Source organism: Pagrus major, chromosome 4, assembly GCF_040436345.1.
Source record: "Pagrus major chromosome 4, Pma_NU_1.0".
Lineage (NCBI taxonomy): Eukaryota > Metazoa > Chordata > Actinopteri > Spariformes > Sparidae > Pagrus > Pagrus major.
In genome coordinates, this window is record NC_133218.1 from 22,401,602 (window position 1) to 22,423,042 (window position 21,441).

At 41.5% G+C, this 21,441-nt stretch overlaps 1 protein-coding gene across 1 annotated transcript in view; it reads left to right on the plus strand.

Moving 5' to 3' along the window:
* Positions 1-21,441, plus strand: part of sox6 (SRY-box transcription factor 6) — a 137,629-nt gene that overhangs the window by 344 nt on the left and 115,844 nt on the right. Inside the window, exon 2 of the mRNA XM_073464063.1 lies at positions 19,649-19,718. The gene's annotated coding sequence lies outside the window, so the exon portion shown is untranslated. The remainder of the gene's footprint in view (positions 1-19,648; positions 19,719-21,441) is intronic.

A 21,441-nucleotide genomic window follows, 5' to 3' on the forward strand; every position in this document is an offset into this window, starting at 1 on the left:
CTCCTCACATTTCCCACCTTGTGCTTGAACGCTGATTCCTAAAAGTCGAACGCGCTTGTCAGAGAAACGCTCCGGCGCCGTGCGCGCATTTTCCCGCTGTGAAGCCGTTTTTTTCCCCAGAAAGTTTAGTGTGTGATAAGCTGAAACATGTTCCTGGGTTTTGTGGCGGGGAGAACGAGCGTCAAAACTTTCATTATTGCGAGTGTTTGATGCGTCGCTTTCACCAAAACAAGCGGAGTGCACGCCGGACGACAGCGGCGCGGCGTTGGCTCGGAGGCGCTCGGGATCGCCTCGGTTTTGGGGCAGATCCGCGCTAAATACAACATCCAACTTGATCAAAACTAAACTCCGAAGCATCGTGTCGAGGTTTGAAATCACTTTATGTTCTGTCTTTTGTTTGTTGCAGCAGCGTGAAGCCGTGCGAGCGGACGTGTAAACTGCAGCGTTCAGACCAACAGGACCGCTGTCAGCGATCGCACTCTTCACTTAAAACACCGCCGACGAGCGCTGATTCTGACTGAAATCTGACATGTTTAAAGGCTGACAGCTCCTTTAGTGTTTGTGTTTACATTTCCCGTAACTTTCCTGTGCTGGTGGCAGTTTCACTTCTCTCCACAGAGCGGTACACTTCATTGACACTGACGTGCGCTCCGGTACGTTTCCCCTCCGCATGTGAGGTGGACAAGTTTTATTTGAAGCTTCTCGTTATACCTTTACACATCCAAAACCCCTCTGCCTCCAAACTGCGTCTCATCCGCACGTTTTTGTTGTTTTGTTCTGTCTGAATTTTAGTATTTTTTTCCTGTCAGCCTCTGGCCGCCGTGCAGCCTGGGAATTTGCTCTTCCTTAACTTTCTCTTGAGGTCAGGGGAATCGACCTCTAAAGAATGCATAAGCCATAAATTAAATTCAACAATCGCAGAAGCTTGTCCATTTAGAGGAGATGTACTTGAGCAGACAGTTTTCCATTTAAGCCGAAGGCTCTGAAGCTCGGCGCTCCCGGACTCAACACACACACACACACACACCCACACACACACTCACACAGAGGTTCTCCTCTTGTGGAAAAGTGTAAATGTTCTTAATCAGGGTTAATTGTTTTCTTGCTTTTATCCGCTGCTGCAAGCCGGAAAATTAATGAATCACAAGGCCTTTAAAATAGAATAAATACTGTTTGGATATTTTTTTTTTTAAAAAAAAACATAAAATAAACTTTGAGCTGTTTTGGGTGTTTGGGAAACACTTCATTCCATTTTTTTTATTTCATACATCGTCCATTAGGAAATAATTATGTTGCACTGTGTTAATAAGTAATTTTCCAGGTTTTTATAAATGTAAGATTGAGTGAAAAATCAGTGTTTGAACGTGATATTCGCAGCGTGCGTTTCCCCAAAAGTAGACACACTCCCTGTGCCTTCTGAGGCAGCCTCCATAACATTTTATTAAGAGGAGATTCAGCTGTGACGACAGCAGGAACTTCTATTTTAATTGAATTGTGTCTTCCTTGTATTTATTTAACAGTGAGCACGTGCGCTTTGTGACACAAATGAGACACCTGTGGCCAATTAATGAAATGAAAAGACAATTATCTCCTGTCCATTAAACTCCTCCAGCAACACCACATCCTCCTCTAATCCTTCCCTCTCTCTCTCTGAGGTGTGTAAACTTTTTTTTTTTTTTTTTAGTTAGTTATTTTTTTAATATTTTCCTCTGGACAGTTGCTCTGTAGTGTAAGCTGCAGGTCTCCTCATAAGGTAAGGCGGTTCTGGAGACCAAATGCGAGTCTAAATGGCACATTTATAATTAGACTGCCCATTCAGCACATTGTCCTGATTGCTATACAGGGACACTCGGCTCTGTCTCCACAAGAGTTTGTCTCTGACGGGCAGCTCAGCCCAGCGTGTCGCTCACAAAAAGAGCGAGAGAGGAAGGAGTGAAAAGCGGCATCGCAGCCCTTTGATGCCACAGAGCCGCACTTGGCTCTTATTTAACATCTCTCACTTATTAAAACCACCGGCATCTTAATCACTCACCTTCTTCCCTTTTATACACCACGTCGCTGTTGCGCCTTACAACTTAAATGTGCCTTTTAATAATTGGACAGATGCAGAAGTGTAAGTAATTTTTTGGCAGTGTGATCCCCTCGGATAATTTTTGCTTGTTTTGTCAATATGTCCCCCGGACGCATGTGCCATTTTATTTCGCAGTAGTTGTGTCAGCTTAAACATTAATTAAAAAAACTAAAGTGGCAGTTTGTTGGTTAACAGGACTGCAGGCCGATAATATCGTATTTATCACATTTCATACTGTCTGGTCTTGAGCATTTTCTGTATTTCTGCGTGTGGATCTCGGGGTGACTTGAGCTTTTTTTATGTATTTTTTTTTTGCAAGACAGAGAAAGGCAGAATTTCCCACCTGGACTCAGCGTTAAGATATAGACTGGCTGACGCTGATGTGCCAGTAAGTTCAAAGATTTAGATTCATTTTGGCATGAAGGGGGAGAAACCACCTGGCTTGTCTAAACATATTCTGCACTCTGTCCACAAGTCCAATGTCTCCCGTGTTGTAAGAGCAACTTTGCTGCTGAGAATATTTTTTCCTCTATTATTATTATTATTATTATTATTATTATTTGAGCATTTTTTTATTTTAGACTGAGTGCCATGACTTAAATTTACTTTACCATGTCCTCATCCTAAAGGTAGAATTTGTTTAAACTAAACTCCTGTGCCAGCAATTAGTGGGATCAAAGACAAGGCAGGAGAGAGAAGAGAGGGAGGGAGGGAGGGAAAGAAAGAGAGGAAGAGAGATGTGCATATTGATTATTGATTATGCTCTTGGTTGATTAGGAGTTGAATCTGATCATTTCCAGTTGACAAAAAAAAAACTTGTTCTTGTGCAATTTTATTACAACTGTGACTCTTCTCAAAAGAAAAATACAAACCAAGGTCCCTTCATCATATTGAGCTCACAGATCTGTTAGTCTTTGTTGAGTGTTTCATTATTCCGCTGCTGAAAAATCAAATATTGTCCATCGCCACGCCACGAAGTGACGCAAAATGAAAGTGCTGCTCTGTTTCATTTTATGGCCTTGCTCTTCTGCTAACAGTTTCACCCCGCAGAGCGTGTTTCCTTGCCAAACAGAATTCTTACAGAATTACAACCAATTCCAACGCATGATAAGCTGATTTCACAGTCGCAGAAGGGACGAGACGATCTTATATTGACATCATTCTGCGGTGGGATTCTAAAGAACAGTGATGTATGTCATTTACAGATGGAGCAAAGTCCCAGACAACATTAAACATATGTGTGTAGATTATTCCAGAGTCCTTGATATTTAAAATTCTCGCAAAACTGTCTAGTGTGTGTGCGTGAGTGTGAGCCCTGTACGCCTTGGCACATGTGTATACTTTCCCTCACGCAGATATTTTGCAGAGATTGTCTTTCTTTCTAAACGCTACCATTGATTTGGATTTGAAATGTCAAAATCTAAAAAGCCGACCGTGTAACTGAGATCTTACACGTTGCTTTATCTTTCTCTCTCTCTATATATATATATATTTACTGTGTCTCGCAGAAAGACAGCTATTTTGTTCCAAGTGACAGGACGCTGCAGGGAGAGTGAGGCTATAGAGGAGGAGGATGAGGAGGAGGAGGAGGAGGTGGGGGGCAGCAGTTGAAGGGGTGCCCAGGTACTAGCCTCCTTCTCTTTGTGGTGTTGGAGGCAGCGGCTGAGACCTGATGATAAACAAGATGAGAGGAGGTAAACAACAGCAGGCCTGGTAAAGGTGGAGGATGGCAGGGTAGCAGATGTTGTGACATCTGTCTATCTAAGTGTTATCTAATGTGCTGTAGAATATTTCAACAATGATCAAAACTGATGGGAATATGCCATCACAGGTTTTTTTTATCTTTGGAATCTGTCCCCTTCGATGAGAAGTTTGTGACAAGTTGGTAGCATGTCGCTTCTGTCATGATGCCTAATTTTCTTTCACGGGACAATGTGATTAGGAGCCGCACAGTATTATGTATAATGAATGCATGCAGTGATGGAGAACTCGCCCTCCTCTGCACACCAAAGGAGCATTTGGTAGGGTAGAGCGGGCGTTTGACGACAGGAGAGTACGGCGCAGACGCCTTCAGTTTAGATGATTTGCGCTCGAACAGGAGGAAATTTCAGTCGGTACCATTGTGACTTCTGTTAAGAGGAGAATATGCGGATGAAATCGGTGGTCACAAGTCATCAAGAGCAGGGGCATCACCTTCATGAAGCTGCCATCTTTACTGAAAAGCTTTGAGAAAGTGGAGCCAGACAGATTAATAGGAAAGAATGTAACACATGTAACACAAATTCCTCTAAAGTCAAAGATTAAACTTGAGTACATGTTGTTTTTTTTATTCAGAAACTAATCGCACCTACAAGATGTGCAAGCGCCAACACTTACTGAACATCGACGAGGGCAGGGGCACTATTTTTTCTTACTTTCTTTTTCTGCTCTGTTAGATCTCTGTGTCCCTCTGGCTGCCGTAAGTGAACAGTATTGCTGACATTAAAGGATTACAGATGAAGAAAAAAAAAATCTAAATATGTGTATCTTCACAGGAACTGCATAATTGCACAAGTAACCTAAGTGGCCCATTTTGATCTGTATCATTCACTCTCCCACGAAAATGTTTTTCTCAAAATAATTGGACATTTTCTTTTAGTCCATAGCATAGTTGTGCATAATTAACTTTGACTTCAAAATGCAACAGTCTCGGCTATGGTAAGTAGTTGATTTTTTTTTAAAATCACACATTAATATGTAGAATTAATTGGAGGGGCCTTGGTGGCCGTGTGTTTCTCACACACAGGTCCGGGACTGTAATCAGGTGGAGGAATTAGTCGGGCTCATTGTTTTTTATGAATCAGATGAAGATTTGTACAGTGGCTGTGTGTGAAGATGGTTGCCTTTATTTCCATATCAAAGAGGCACACAGTGCAGCCGGGCAGTAATTAAAATGTGGTGGATTTTGGAGTCTGTGCATATGTACACACACACACACGCGCGTGCAATTTCTCCCTCTCACACATGCGTGCGCTCTCTCTCTCTAACACACACACACACACACACACATGGCATATGGACCAAGGCTGAGAACTGTCAGGTTGTGTGAAAAGAGTGCAGGTGGTTGAAGCTGAATTTTAAACAAACACTCATGTCGGTCCGTGTTCCTTTTGCAGACATTTGGGTGCAGAATCCAAAGCCAGTTTTTTTTTTTTTTTTGTGGCAACCATTTTGTTAGCTACGCTTTGAGAGAGTCGTGCATTAATTATTATTTTTTTCACTTTGACTCAGTGGCAGATTTCACTGACGTCAACCTTTTTATGTCAAGTCTCAGAGAAATTACACTTCTATGTATCAATGTGTCCACTTGTCATGGATACTGAAGTCTATATATTTATATGTGAGTGACCTTGCTGCTGGCACTTGGCTTTTTTTTTTTTTAAAAAAAAGAAAAAGACAGAAGAAGAAGAAGCTGTGATCTTTTGCCCCGGGTGATTTCTCTCCTACTAGAATTGAAGAAGCTCTGAAGACCTGAGATTGTGTCTTGTGAGTGAACAAGGGAAAAGAGATTAGTGTAATGTGGGCTTTTGCGCTGCTCACACACAAAAGCGTCACAACAAGCCTTTTCCTTGTGATCCCCCCCCCATTGTGTTTGGATCAAGTCTCATGGGCAAGCCACAGCCTTGGAGGAAGCTTTAAAGGACTCTCTGAAAATATCACTTGAGCCAACAGCAGAGTTTTGATGCAGAATAATGGGAAAGAAGACATTAAAAAACTCATGCCCTGATGAGGGAGAAGCACCGCAATTATGGCATGGAGCACATACATTCAGTATTTGAATTTGTTATGAATAACATCGCAGAAACAAAACCATCAGGAATTATTTCAACATTCAGGGTTGTGCATGAAGGTTGTGATCATTCACGCTTTTTGATTGAAAATATGATTCAGTTTTCCAAAGTGTATGTCTCCATAGTCTTAGAAGGAAGCGGCTATTTTTGTATCCAAGTTACACAGGTCTCCCCTGTCTGTAAAAGCTGAACGATTAGACATTATCCAGTTGGTGGAGGTTGACAGCCGGCTCTGTATCTGCCAGCTTGATCTGACATGAGATGTAAAATATGCTCCATAGCTGCGACTAAGCCAGCCAATCTGGCTTCTTTACTCTGCGGTCCAGCCTTTAGGATGCTGGGAGCCGTTTTGTTGGCACTCGACTGTTTTCAGATCAGATTGGCAACTTCATTTCTGAGTGCATATTTGCGTGTGTACTCGTACATAGTGGGTATGTGTGCACACTCTTGAGAGGTATGGGATGTGAACACATGATACCGTGTGTTGTCTCCTTGAAGCAGTATTGCTGTAATGTGCCATTTTGGTCCATGGTGCATGCTGGCTTCTCGAGTTTGACTGACAAGTGTCTGTATGAATACAAAACCAAAGACTTGATTTCATCAAGAAGACGTGCAGGATTGTTGATTTTACCACATTTTTGAAGACGGGCCTCAAAACAAAAACCTACTTTGTCGTCGCTGAGGTCCTCTGATAGTGTGTGTCAGCCCTCTTGGATGGAAACAAATACTGATCAACTACTTGCATCATGGAGCAGCTACTGTGACATCTATAACAGGCGAGGAAGTTATGGAAAAGAACGGGCGTATTGGGCCAGAAATCAGATTCCCAACAGTTTTTCCTTTGGAAAACGCTAACGTACAGTGCCAAAAATAAATCAAAGTGACAAAGAGGGAGGGCGGGGGAATAGATGGAAAGGTTCTTGCGGCTAAAATTTTGATGAAGTTAACCATAGCATCTCTTCTTGCCCAGGTCTTTTGTTTCCTTTCTGAATAATTTCTTTTTACACTGACTTGGACGTGTTACAAGGCTTTGCCCTTAATGTGCATTATGAGAAAATGGCTTCACCAGACCCGACCACAAGCTTTCTCTCGCTCTCTGTCTGTCTTTGTTATCCTCTCTCTCTCACACACTCTCTGAGTAAAGGGAGGGGGGGTGTTTAGACGCTGTTGGTGAAAAGATGGACTAAGAGCAGACTTTCTGAGATTAAAGACTGGGCACAAATAATGATATTAGTGTTCAGGTTGCCTCAGACCCTGCTGATGATGTGCAAGTGGATCAAACTCATTCTCTTTATTATAAGAAATTGGTCTTGGTCCTGACCCGCACATAGGGTGAATTTTAGTATTTTCAAGGTGGTTGAGAATACTTATTGTACTTATGTAGGAGGAATACATGCAGTAGTAGCGCTGACGTTTCCCCTTTGATTTGTTTCCAAAAGGCACAATTTCCAACTTGTGAGTGCTGGATCATGGTGGAGGACTGGAACAACTTTATCCATCACTCAGCCTACTTGTACCATGACATAACTATTACCATACCAGAGGCGCTAATGTTGGAAAATATAAACTTTCACTTTTTAATCAACAATTAGGCTAATTTGATGGTCCACAAATTAACATACCTGCTTTAGAAACAACTGTTGAAGGCAGTGGAAACATGTTGCCCGGTCTAAAACGGCACTAAAGAAACCCCTGATTGGCTCAAATGCACATTTATAATCAAAGTGCAGCTACAGTGAGGAAAGCCCAGAGAGTCAGAATCAGAGAAAGAAAAGTAGTGTCTGTGATAATCACTTTTTTGAATGGGACTAAAAAAGAGAAATCTGCTGAAATGATAGAGAAAGCCTGTGGTTTGGCCCATGCAGTAAATTTCCCATGAGCCTCTTTGACAATCTGAGGGGATAGCCACTCTGGCACACGCCGCCTGCCCACATACAATGCACATACACATGCACACACACAGACAGAGTGCAGTTTCTGCCAGGCAGTACGGTGTAGAAAGGCTCGTCCAAGGGAGGATGATTGACAGGAGGTGGGTGAGGATGACGCTGAGGGGGGACCAAGGGATGATGGGAGGTGTTGTCCTGTGTGAGGAACAGTAACACGCCTTCTTTCTTTTTTCCAGTAGACAGGACGGTCTATAAAGTCTACAAGAACTTTGCTGAGGAGAGCGGAATGACATTGTGGAACAAGTATTAAGGAGCAAAAATGTTTAGATTTAAAAAAAAAACTTTTTTCTGTCGCTGGAATATTATATATGACCATAATGAATGACCTCGCAGACTGCATATAAATATATATAAATGACTTCAGAACTCTCCCTCCTACATATTACGTTCATGTGCAACTAATTTGCAATAAGGATTTACGTCCACTGTCAAAGCTTGTTCGCAGAGTTACGTTCGTATACCGCAGTGCAAAGTCATAGGGAGGAGGAGACCCGAGTGGGTGGCTGCTGGGCACATGACTTCTACGCTGGAGACTGGGGTTTGCATCCCATCACAGTTGACTTTTTAAAAATATTTACCATCCTCGTGATGTTTCTGCCAAACTTAACGAAGTGTTCGAGTTCCCTGACCATAACCATAATGTACTTACCATAACCACAGTGTTTCCCTAACTCTAACTAGGCGTTTTGAGTTGCCTGAACATAATTGTAAGAAATATAATCATGCTTTAGTTGCAAGGAATGGAAACTGAAGTTGATTAGAAAAAAACAAACAAAAAAAAAACGGGGTGGACCCATGTCGAGTCCAGCTAGTGGCCCTTTGCTGCATGTATTCCCCCACTCTTTCTCCTGTTTCCCGTCACTCTCTAAGTTGTCATGTCAAATAAAGGCCAAAAAGGCCGGCCCCACCTACCAACCCAAAGCATCAGTATTTGACGAGTTGGGAATGAAACTCGACAATCAACTATCTTATGAACTGTACCTTTTAATCAGAGGGCTTTACATTTTCCTAAAAGCATATTCCCAATTACAAATTAGATGCAGATGAACATGCACTGTAGAAGACCCAGTTGGACTTTTCCGTCACAGTCAGATGCTTGCTTGTATAGAGGCACACGCATCAAGGCCATGGTTGCGTTTTTTGTGTTATCGAGAAGAAAGGCTTTATGTCCTTGGTCAGGGGCGGGGTTGAGGGTAAACTGGGGAGGTACAATGTTCCTCCTCATCCTCAGCAAAGCTAAATTTATTGGTTACCATCTGCAGGGTGGAGGAGTTTGGGTTGTGGCCAGGCCAAAGAAAGCCTTCTAATTAAACAGTCATCATTATCAACTTGTGGTCGGCGATCATCATCCCCAACACTGGTTCTCCAAGATGAACATGGAACCATTGAGGCTTTCCCTGAAGACCATGCTGGACTGAATTAGAATAGAAGAAACTGAGGAGAAAAGTGCTAGTGAGAACATTTTTTTTCCCTCTCTTGGCAGAACAGGCAGCATGAGGCCCCGTGCCATATCCACTCAGGTTTAAACAATTACCAGACATCAGAGAACCCAGTAGAGCCTCGGTGTTGGCACAGGCGTCGTGCTTTTGACTGCCGTACTTCAGGCCACGGTTTCAGACGTGGCCAAGTGTCACATGTAAGCGGAGCTTTCGATAATTTCAATTAGTGTAAGAGGGTGTGCCTGCAGTATCTGTATCACTGCTGCTGGAGGAGCTTTCCTTTGAGGTTGACAGCCCCTTAATATAGTATTTCTTGGTTTGATGTGTGAGTGACACACAGGCGCTCCAAGAGGATGGCAAAATGGTTTATTAGGACCTAATTAGAGCTCTGTGATTAAAAGGGAAGTGACTGTGATTAGGAGACCTGCAGATGATGTGGAAACATGGATGAATATTCAGAGGAGAAAGAGCACAGTATGTATTAGCCTGTGTGTGTGTTTTGTAAGCGTGTGTATGTGTGTGTGTGTATGCCTTTGTAGAATATGGAGCACAGAGTCCGGGCTGCCTCGGAGCAGTTGTGTTATGATATCATCTTTACAGCAGATTTACAACTGAAGCTATTAGGCAGAAAATGCACAAACGAATATGCAACTGTAACCCTACAGCTGATGGTTTTTGTGAGTTTATGTGCACTTGCTTCGTGTAGGAATCCAGATATTTGATGAGCAGCTCTTGCAGCACAATCATCAAGAAAATAAAACCGAAGATGACCTGAGTTCTTTTTGAGGATTTCAGTCCGGCATGTAAAAGCTATGCTGCGGACCTTCACAGCCAATTGAACATGAAACCATGAGGAATGTTCTGCAAAGCCAGGTCTACTTGGGGATGCTTAGGGCGCTTGCAAAGAATCACACATTCTTGTGAACTTCAGAGTATGCGCTGTTTAATCAAAAAGATAAATGGTCTTATTGTTATTCCTCTCCATCAATGGAGAGATTAGCATTGGACTTTCTCTTTTTGCCTCACAAACTTCTGACTTTTTCAGATATGTGATAGCCACTGCCATTTAGAAATCATTTATGGGAGTGTTCTGAGGGCAGGAGATTGTCGGAAGGGTCTTGCGATTTTTACAATTTCACAACTGACTTCCTCCTTAAAATGACACAGGCTTACCTGCCTATTACTCCCTTTGATTTCTACAGTACATGCTTCTGCGCTCTGAGAGGTATTCATAATAAGCTTAAACTCCACTGGCTTCATTGCTAAAGGGTGCTTATCTCTCGGCTATTCAAGAGAAAGAAGGGTAATATTTTTTCCAATTTGAACATTTTACTGTTAGGCCAGAGTCGGCCCAAAACCACGTTATGGGGGCTGTTGTGGAGACACACGAGGATATATGGACACATACATGCACTGACACAAGCACATGTACACGCACACACACTTAACACACTCTATGCCTGCTCTTTGAAAATATTATTTTTGCCATTTAAAAATTTAAATGGTACGGCTATGGATTTTTTTTTTTTTTTCAGCTGAAGGGAAGTCACATTTATTTAGAAATGTGAGTTAAAATGTATACTGAATAAAACATATAAAGGTTGTGGGAACCTGTCTGCTCATTTTATTTAAAAGGCTGCTTGGCTCATTCAAGTGAAATCCTGGAAAGTGTTTTTCTTTTATTACATAGATCATACTTACCTTGCAGCACTTACTGCATGTTTGGACACGCAATTTAATCTATTTACATTTTCATTTTGTCCCGATGGAACAGCTCAAAGCATACACAGCTTCAAAATGTACACTCATATGTAATGTAAGATATACTTGAAAACTAGTTTGTGGTGAGTGGTAGTGGCCCTCTCTCTTTTGCTTGGAGCAGTGTCAGTTTTTCTTGGAGAATAATGAGAAGCATGTGTTGGGCAAGTGAAAAAAAACATGGTGATCTTTCATGTGACCCACCTGTCGTGCTTTCAGTACAGTCAACCTCATGTTAATATTGTCTGGACAGCCTTCTGCTCTTCTGCTGCAGTCTCATCTTCATTACTCTTGCAAGGACACCTTAAAGCTCTCGGCCTTACACTAATGGTAGCACACGGAAGCCAACTAAAAACTAAACCTTTATGACTATCAGCATTTAAATACACATAATCTGTAGGTGCAAAGTGTTTGATTGAACTCCATCTTTCTCCAGCAGTTAACAGTGTGCTGTAGGTTTCTACTGTGAGTGTAAGTTGTGCCCAGCCCTCCGCCTGCAGCCTCAGCCTGCTGACTTTCTCAGTTTTACCATTGCTTGTGCCATGCTGTAATGGGCTCCCAGGACATGATGGGAATATAATAACTGCTTGACGATGTTTTTCTTACCCCCCTCATTCTCCACTAAATGTAAAAATGTGCCCAGAAACATGGGATATATGGTACAGGTTGTGATGTCAGTTGTTATTGCTGGACATGCGAACCAGTAAATTTTGGATTATTTTCCACAATCTGCTGTGCAGAGTGCATTATGTCACAAAGGCCACATTGTAGCTGGTTGGGTGTAGAGCAGTGTTGTCTCTCTCTCTCTCACTCTCTCTCTCTCTGTTTCCCTTGTTCTGTGCATTGCTCGGCCACCTTCTGTGCTTCCAGTCCAGACTGCAGCCTTACTTTTATGCCCATTTTTCTTTCCTTGTGCTGCAATCAATGGACAATGGGCCTATAGGATACCTTACATAATTGGAAAAAAAAAATCATGCACTAAAAAGCGTGCAGGCTAATGACCAAGAATGTTATTCGGCACTCAGGTTTTTTTCCCCCGTGAAATCTGATTATTTTCAAAATTTCTGTGGATATCTTGATATTATAACATTAAAGCTGGATTTCTTAAATTATGAGTTATCCTTTGTAAGTTGGAATATGCTCTGTGAAACCTTAAATGATGAGATGAATTAAGTGATGATTGATACATTTTCTTCCTTTGCTGTACAACCAACACTGCTTTTATTCAATGCAGCATGGAATGGAGGAGCCTCCTGTTTTCCCACTAATTAAATTTGCCACTAACATATGCTGGCAGGAACCGCTTACCTTGTTTGACTTATTTATTGCCTGACTGTGGAGGTAATTTGACCTTTCATTTCAAAGGCTCTTTTTTAATCCAGAAAAGGAGTGTTAAACTCAATTATACCAGTGATCAGTGGCTCAAACACTACATTTGTTTCCTCTGGGGGGGACAAGCCGAGTATAAGCCCTGCTCTCAGCTCCTTTTGCCTTCCTCCTCCTGGCCCTTCCACCCCTACAGGCCAACAAGGGGGGGAGAGGTAAATTAGGATGGGAGAGAAATGGGGATGGGGGGGCAGGAGGGAGGGAGACATGAGTGAGATGAGAAAGGGAGAATAGAGAGAGAGAGAGAGAGAAAGGGAAAGGGAAGGGGAAGGGGAGAGGAAAGTGCCCTACAGTTCCTGCCATGTCACTGGAGATTTGTGTCCTCCTTTTAAATCATTTCCCTCTTAAGAAGATTAAGAAGGCAGAAATATTCTCAAACTGATCATTTTCCCTCCCCCTAAATGGATTCATTTGCATTTGCAAACGCTGCTATTAATTGTGGGTTTAAAAAAAAAAGACAAATGACCTTTGCAACTGTAAATAAAAAGAGAAAACAGAGGTTAAAATGTTAATTGTGAAAATGGCTGCACAGGGGCCAATGGAGCCAAAGCAAAGCATATAATCCCATCAGGAACAGATTTACACAGTGGTCACTATGCTCCAGAATACGCTTAGATGTTTTTTTTAATATATATGACCCTTAACATCTTAATCAAGATTTCAGTCTTCTTTTTCTCGAGTAAAATTCTCTGTGCTAAATTTTTAGTCAGTTTAAAATTCCACCATAGAAGAAAGACAGTTTTTAGATATCAGTTTTAAGCAGGATGCAGAGGAACATGCAGTTAAAAGCATTGCTGTACTGTAGAGTTTAGTTTGGGGTTTTACGAATGGAAGATAAAGAGTGATTTTCCAACTGTAGTCCTTGATTTTCTGAGAACAATGCAGCCTATTTAAGGCTTTCTTTACTCTGTCGCAGGCTATAAGATTTCACATGTCATTGGTCAAAGTTTTCTGCCTGCATTGTGCTGAGCTCGCCGCTAAAATAATTATTTGTCAACCTAAGCCTGCCTAAACAGGCCGCTATCAAACAGCGCGTCCCCGATTCTCCTTGAAATAAGGAAAACACAGAATAATTTGCGGACACCAATGCCTTGTTGTAACCTGATCATTTATGGATCAGTTGTTTCCTTTCTGGTTTAATTCACCATGTGATTGATTTTCAGTGCGGTACTGTTGGAAAATATCCACACTAAACAGTGCCTGAAATAGGGAATCATTTGAATACAGATGCTTACGGCTCAGGCCTTGTCATTGGAAACCACTCGGAGCCAGGAGACAATTGCAGGTTGATTATGTTGCTTCTGACAGAAGTTGCAACTCCTTTGTACAAGGCAGAGATATTTGCATCTAAATGCTTATTGTAGACATCTAAACAGCATAAAGACTGATTGTAAATGCCAGCTGTTGGGCTGTACTCAGGGATAAAAAAAAGGATTTCAATAAAGAAAATTGGGATGGAAATGAGGAAATCATTTTCAAACAGTGGAGCTGAAATCAATAAGTAGGAAATGGCGGCGTTTGTTATGCTATTTATATTTGTCATTTTCATTGAGCGTGTTTGCACAATCACATATGAATCTATTTACAGTTAGCTACTGTATGTTTTATTTTACCTGCTGGTAATACAGTGTTTATATTCAGATGAGTTATGTCTCATTCTTTAGTTGCCGCTGCAGGCTGTTTGTACTATAATGAGGTTGCAGTGCAGGTAATTGGAAAGATAATGCAACTGTTATGATATATGTGACATATCTAATTTTGAGATTTTGTGTTTAGAGGTATTTGAGACAGTTGGAACATGCCGTTCCAGCTTTTGTGTGCGAATGCATGAAAGTGCAGTTGTACAGTATATGCGGGTGTACGTGTGTGTCTGCTTGGTGCCCAAAGCAGAGTGATGCCCCTGCTGATTCTGCTCCTCTAGCTCTTTGTCCTGCAGCACTCAGTGTGTCTGCCTCCTCGGGAGACTGGCAGCCTTCTCTAGTGTGCCTCCACAAAGGCCCAGTCTCCTTTGAGGTGTTAAAAACTTCCATTTATGCATCTCCCTGGACAAAAAAGCACCAAGCCCATTTGAGTCCAGTAGCAACACAGGCAGACATTGTGGCCACGCTTCTCTAGCACTCATTTCACAGATTCTAAAACCAGTATGTGGTGAACAGGATTTGAGGGGCTAAAGTGCCCCGTGAGGGCCAGGCGATAAGAGGGGAGAAACGCCACCACGCAGTAAACTAGAAGATGGGTCCGGGAAAATAAACACATTACCTGGGAGAGAGGGAGAGACTTGTTTTCATACCCCTGCCCCCAACATACACAAACCTCACACTGAGCAAGAAAGAAAGAGAGAATGGAAAAAAAAGGGAACAGAAAATATGTGTGTGCATCTTGGAAGTTAAGAAAAGAGGTCTCATCAGTGTGCAAAAAAACAAGCCTATTCTGTGTTCTCTGTCTTTACAGTCTTTGGAGTGAAGAATATGTAAGAGGGAATCAAAGAGAATTGATAGGTTGCACGCCCGCCTGTTAGGAGCACCGGGGACTGAATGCCGTCCACCGTGGAGGAAAACATTCTATTTGCTGGTCGTTTCTCTCTCTTCACCCTGCCTCAACCCGGCTGCTCAGTAAATAGACTTTTATTCTTGTTATTTGACGCAGAGGAAATGACAGATAATGCATTTTCTCGAGCAGCACACGAAAGCCTGGTTCAGCCGCAGAACTGTATCTGTATCAGGCTATTGCTTGTGACAAACTCTGAGCAGAATAGCTGCTCTTCAGGAGCAGATTTTTTTCTGCTTTATCTGACACTATTGCACTTCAGCTCTGCCAAAATACAGGTCACTGTTTTACTCTCAACAAAGATATTTTAACCGGAGTGACGCTCTGCTAGTCATTCCTCTTGACACATCGGTGCGAGACGTTTTGTGAGTGTCTAGTCTGCTGCAGTTCAGTGTCGGGACAAGATCAGCCCGAGACTGAAACGGGGCAGTTTGAGAGAGACAGAGGGTAAAGATAAAAAGAGGAGAAAAGGGAGATTTGTGAGGATGTGACAGTTAACAGTGTGCTGGAGCATGAAACAGCTGTTTGCACGTGATTGACCTGTTTCCAACACCAAATAACTCAATGATATGGTGGAGCTCTTGTAGAAATACAGCTCTTGTCTGTCTAAGAACACACACTGGACCTTTTATTTTTGTTTATCTCGCCAGTAGGAAGCGAAAACATTTACAAGTGAATGATCTCCGCAATACTTAAAATTATCAATACGTTTATAAGTGTCCACAGTCTACCTTAACTCTAGCTGTTTCCTATCCTCTCATTCCAGGCTGAGGTGATTACTCACTGCATGGAAGCTGTCATTTCATATTTCACAGATGATGCCACTGCAGAGAGGATTGACTTTGTGGAACTGGATATTTAACAGACAATCACATGTGTTCAATTACTCTATCAGACATTTCTGTGCCCAGAATGTTTTGCGCTTCACCCCCGTGCCCCTCCTTTTCCCTCCCATTTCCCTATTTCCCCCTGGGACGGCTGTTATAGCTTCCCAAACCCCCCGCACGCGCGCCGTCCCCAGCCTGACTGACTGACTGACTGTGTGGCTGCTGCTTCTGCAGAGATAACCACACAGCATCCAGGTAGGGAGCAGCCTGCTGATGGCATAGATTACCTCTATTGTCAAAATTACTAACTCGGCAGAATTCTTACTTTAGCGTGTTTGGACGCAGGAGAGAGTGAGGATTTGGAGAGGAGGATTGGGAGTGTATTTTTTTTTTTTTTAACATGTTGCAGATCTGGATGAATTCCAAACAGGAGTTGAAGTACAAGTTTTGGCTTGCCTCATGCATATCCACACAAAACTACACAAGGTGAAACATACATTTGAGACAGGCACAGGCGCACATGCATGCGATTTAATCATGTCCCATGTTGAGTAGTTTTAATGCAACGCAGGGTTGACGCACATGACACATAAAACCTGAATCTGGTCGGGATAGCTGTGTAGTGGTTGGTCTCCCCCTGTGCTGTGTACAGTTGTGGTGATGTTGTCTATTGATACTGCGCCACTGTCACATGATGGGTGAAAAAACACAACTCTCTGTTATGTTCAGGGGAAATTAAATCAAGCGTGGCACACACCGTACATGAACACATGTCTGGAATTTGAAGGTTCAGTTGATTTGAAAGTGAATCTTTCTGGGCTGCATTCTTCACAGACTGCACAAGAGGCTGTAGCTCTAATGGCAGCTCCAGCCGGGGATACATTGCTGTATGTTTGATGTGTAATATGGAGGTACACAAGCGGTTTCTACGTGGGAGGTTTTAGCACAAGTGAATAGTTTAACCTTATACTCTTATACCCACCGTATCATTGGAGAAATGTGGAATTTGATTCTGATGTTGTGCCCAAACAAATTGCATGTGTGTAAGTGTTTACTTTACCAAATTAAGGGACAAATTTTGTCCCAGATTTTGTTTCACTGCAATTTCATCAAGCACGTGCCAACTGGTTTCTGTCTTTGCTGAGTTTAAGTGCCAAAACACGATGGATATGTGCGGTGATGGAATGTAACTAAATACATTTACTCAGGTACTGTACTGTAAACTTCCACTCACCCAATTTTTGTACTTTTTATTCCACTACTTTTATTTGATAACTTTAGTTACTAGTTACTTTTCATATTAAACAAATTAATTTGAAAAAAGTAAAAACCACATTATCAGAAAAATGTCATAAAACGTAAAAATATATGTATTATTTACTTTACCAAAGTAATATTTTAACATGATTTACTTTTACTCAAGTATGACTTTTGGGTACTTTTTACAACACTGTGTGTGTGTGTATGTGTGTATGTGTGTATGTGTGTATGTGTTTGTGTGTGTGTGTGTGTGTGTGTGTGTGTGAATTCCCCTACAAATTTCAGCACTGGAAATGATGCTATAATTTTCCACTTCGCTTCACTGCATATGAAAGCTTTAGTGCTTTAGTGGCGACTCTAGGTTGCGCGCGCATGTTTGCATTTTCACTCTTTTCTTTTGTGTGTCTTGTGCGTCTGTCTGTGCGTGTGTGTGACAGAGAGGTAGCCCTGACCAGCCAAAGCTGGAGAAAAGGCCACTCTTTGACAGAAATGCCACAGGTGGCTGTGAGGTCTCAGTCCCTGCTCCTTTGATGTCAGCTCCATCAGTCTGTTTGGATTTTTTAGTATCCAAGAGATAAACCAACGGTATTTATAGTGAAGGGAAATTATTTCACCAGCAAACTAGTCCTTGTGCCTCACTCTGACTGTTCGCTTTGGGCCACATTTACTTGGCATTTCTTCCTCTCAACCCAACACTTTTCTGTTTCTAACAAAAAACAAAACAGAAAGTATATCGGTTAAGTGTGCTGACAATTTCTTTATAAAAATGTAGAGAACTAATAATTTGAATTTAGGGTTGACTGCAATTGGGTTTAATAAGTCCCCCATCCTCTAATTAGCAATGGAGAGTGCCTGTTTTATGTTTCCTGCCTGTAGGTCTAATGCACAGCAGGAAAAAAGCTGCTACATGCAGCTACAATAGGCCTGTTGACACTGACTCTTATTACACCACAGGGATAACTGCATTGGCTTCATTATAATATCATTTGGGTTCGCTCATTATTTGCAATTATAAATTCTTTTGGTTTTTTTTCTCCCTCAGACAAATAATGAACTTAAATAACCGATGAATAGGAATACATTTCCCCATTTATTATTTACCTCATTGTTCTCAATTAACATCAGATTATGAATTCAAAGGTTTGTTAATGTCTACTCTGTAATTATAAGAGCTCTCGTTTATTTCGGCACAACAGGAATTAAGCCTATAGTCAGATGTTTGACACAGGCTGGTTTATTGAATTCCCATCCATGTAATATGTGGTTTGTTGTGTGGACTGAATAGCTACTAATACAAGTTAATCGTGTGTGTGTGTGTGTGTGTGTGTGTGTGTACAGGAGTGGGTGGTTGCGGCTGGAGCAGAGTTCAGAACAGTGAAATCATGTGTGTTTAGCATTATTTGAGAGGCAGGAGAAGACTTTAAACTCAGAGGTGCTATTCATGCAACAGCTTTCCATTCAGCTGGGGTCACCTGGGTCCCCTCTCCCCCATTGTCACCTCCAGCCTCAAGGTCGCTACATTCAGACCTCTCTGTAACTCTTGCCTTTTATTCTCTATGCGAGTTCTGTTAACCTTGCAGCCTCCCACGTGGCAGACTGTGCAACAGTGCAGTGGTATAGTCAGTACATTTATCTGGTCTTGTTGTTGGTGGCTTATTGGCCCTGGCGATAGGAGACTGAGGTGCTGTAGTGCAAATTAGTGACAGATCAGTTAAGCGTGACCTCAAAAAACCCTTGGCCTTGTTTAATTGGCAGTGCTGAGGCGGACTAATTGTATAAATCAGCTGGTAATGAGATCTTGGCGTATTGTGGAACACAAGATAATGTGAGAAAATGAACATGAATGAGCTAACGGCATTTTCATCCCTCCAGCTAGATGGTCCGATCAGTGGATTGTCTTCCCTCTGTTGTCATTACCTCTTAACTGTGGGTGAAATGTGCCGTCGGTGATGCCTGAAACTGTACACACTAACACTGTGCTGGAGTTTCCTGGGTATTTTTTTTCTCCAACAAAGCTCTGGAGTTGCAGGACTTCAACAAGACATGCTGAAACTAGCAGAACATGCACCCCCCAAATAAATAAATCATTAGCAAGGCAGCACTTGAAGAAAGAAAGCAAAATTAAATAAAACAACCGCTTTATATGAAAGCTGTTTATTAGTAGAATCTGTCGACTGGAAGACAGATTAATGAGGCAGCGGAGAAGTAGATTTCAAACATTGTCTAGGACGGATGGCCGTTGCTGACAGGCAGCTGTGAGGACTGGAGGTCAGACACTAACAAAGCTGTCTCACAGTAGCTCAGCTGTGGAGACTCTGACCCTCAGCCAACAGTCACCACGGCCCCAATTCTCTTCCTCTAGCTCTGTCTCTATTTGTTCCAGTGTAGGTAAATACAGTTATCTAAGACCCTTGTTGATAATAACCACATTCGAAATTTACTGGTGTTTTATAATCAAATAAAAGCTATTTAAACTCATTAATAACAATATTTAAATGTTGTATTTTTCGTAGAATTCGTATAAAATTGCATACAACGACACACACTTAAAACATCCGTTTTCTTCTTGCTTACATTTCAGGTTTTTACATGAATTTAAAATCAACCAACCAGTGATCGCTGGGAGCTGGGGATTGAGTCTTTCAGTTTTTGTAAGTATCAATTTGCCTCTTCAGCTTTTCCTGTCTTGCCACGTCTCACACACCCCTGCTGTCTTTCACCCACACTGAGCACCTGCGTCAAATGAGGTGGACAATTGGGTAGGCACACAATGTATGCACAATTAGACACGTATATAGCCACAAAGTTACTGACAGACCTTCTAAACATTAGATCCTCCAACTTATTTTTCTTGCACTTTCGCTTCAGTATTGTCACTCATGATTCATTTTATTTCCTTTCTCTGTTGCTTCTCCTGTGCTACCATCCTGTTTCTTGCATCTGAGTTTAAGGTCATATTTCTAGTGTGCATTAATTGTGATCTTATGCAGAGAAACAATTTATACACTATACAATTCCTACACTAGTGCAACCTTTTTGAGAAAAGTAATTTACAGAATTTACAGAAGTCAAAACTGTGAAACCTTGAATATCAGTAATCAGAATAAGCCTTTAAAATGGTTTGGAATAAAATGAAACTTTATTTGATCTCATTATGAAAAGTCTACACACATGTTGAAGTGTCTCTGAGGTGTAAAAGAGCTGAATTAAACATTAACAGATAATCTCAACTGCGTACACATACAGGAACACATATTCATCCTTTTTAATGATTAAACCAAGTCAGAATCAATCTGTTTGTATTCCAAAATATGTAGATTCAAAAGGGGTATAAGTGAAAATTTTTAAGCAAATTCAGGAAGACAGCTGCTGTATATTACTGCATTTTTGCTTTAAAAAAAACAGAATCAAGAATACTCCCCGCATCAATACAAATATCGCTTGAACAATCTTTGCTCAGCTGCTGCTCCTGCAGGTTTTCTAATAAAAATGTATCATAGATATTAAGCAAATAAAGGTGAGGAACTACAGTTGATATTATTCTTTTCTTCCAAATGTCAGTTGGAGATATCATGGGAGTCATATTAATGTGCATGTGAAGCTCTTCAATAACAGCTGGGAAATGTCTCTCTCAATTCAAAGTTCATGGCCATTTACCATTGTTTAATCATGCCATTTCACGTCACACACTGACTGTCTTCTGCTCAGATGAACATGCACCTGTCTACCAGCGAGCTTTCCTACCCTTTCTGCTGCTGCTGCTGCTGTTTCATTGAGTTCGTTGTGAATGGCACAGTACGACCATTTCAGTCATGTAGAAGGTGACTGATGAACATAATGAGAGCAGCTAATTAATCAAAGTTATTAAAAGCTCTGCATACACATCAGTAAAGACATCACTGCACACACTGTTGACAGATAATAAAAATATAGATATTTGACTGCTATTATTTACAGAATCAATGACTAGTGTGAGCAGGTCTTATGTACCTGATATTTAACTTTATCAACCTACTGTATGTCTCTTTTGAAACTTTAACTATAATAATAAAAACTAGCTTATGTCCTATGGTTAAGAACCAAGGAGCTACTTCTTTCCATGCCTTCGTCTACAGTAGTATTTGTAAAAGAGTTAACACGGTTTTCAGCTGATCAGTGAGAAATTTTAGTTTTCAGTGTTTAAGAATTGACTGCATCAATTTAAAGCTACCGTACTGCAAAGAAAAATGTTTCTCATGCAGTGAGAAACAAAGCAACACCTCGAGACGCTACTAGATGAGCCATATGCTTGTTCGGAAATATTAAACAAAAATTGTCGCTAGCGTAGACTGTATAAAACATGCACCAGTCTTGCTGATGTCGCGCATAGGTTTC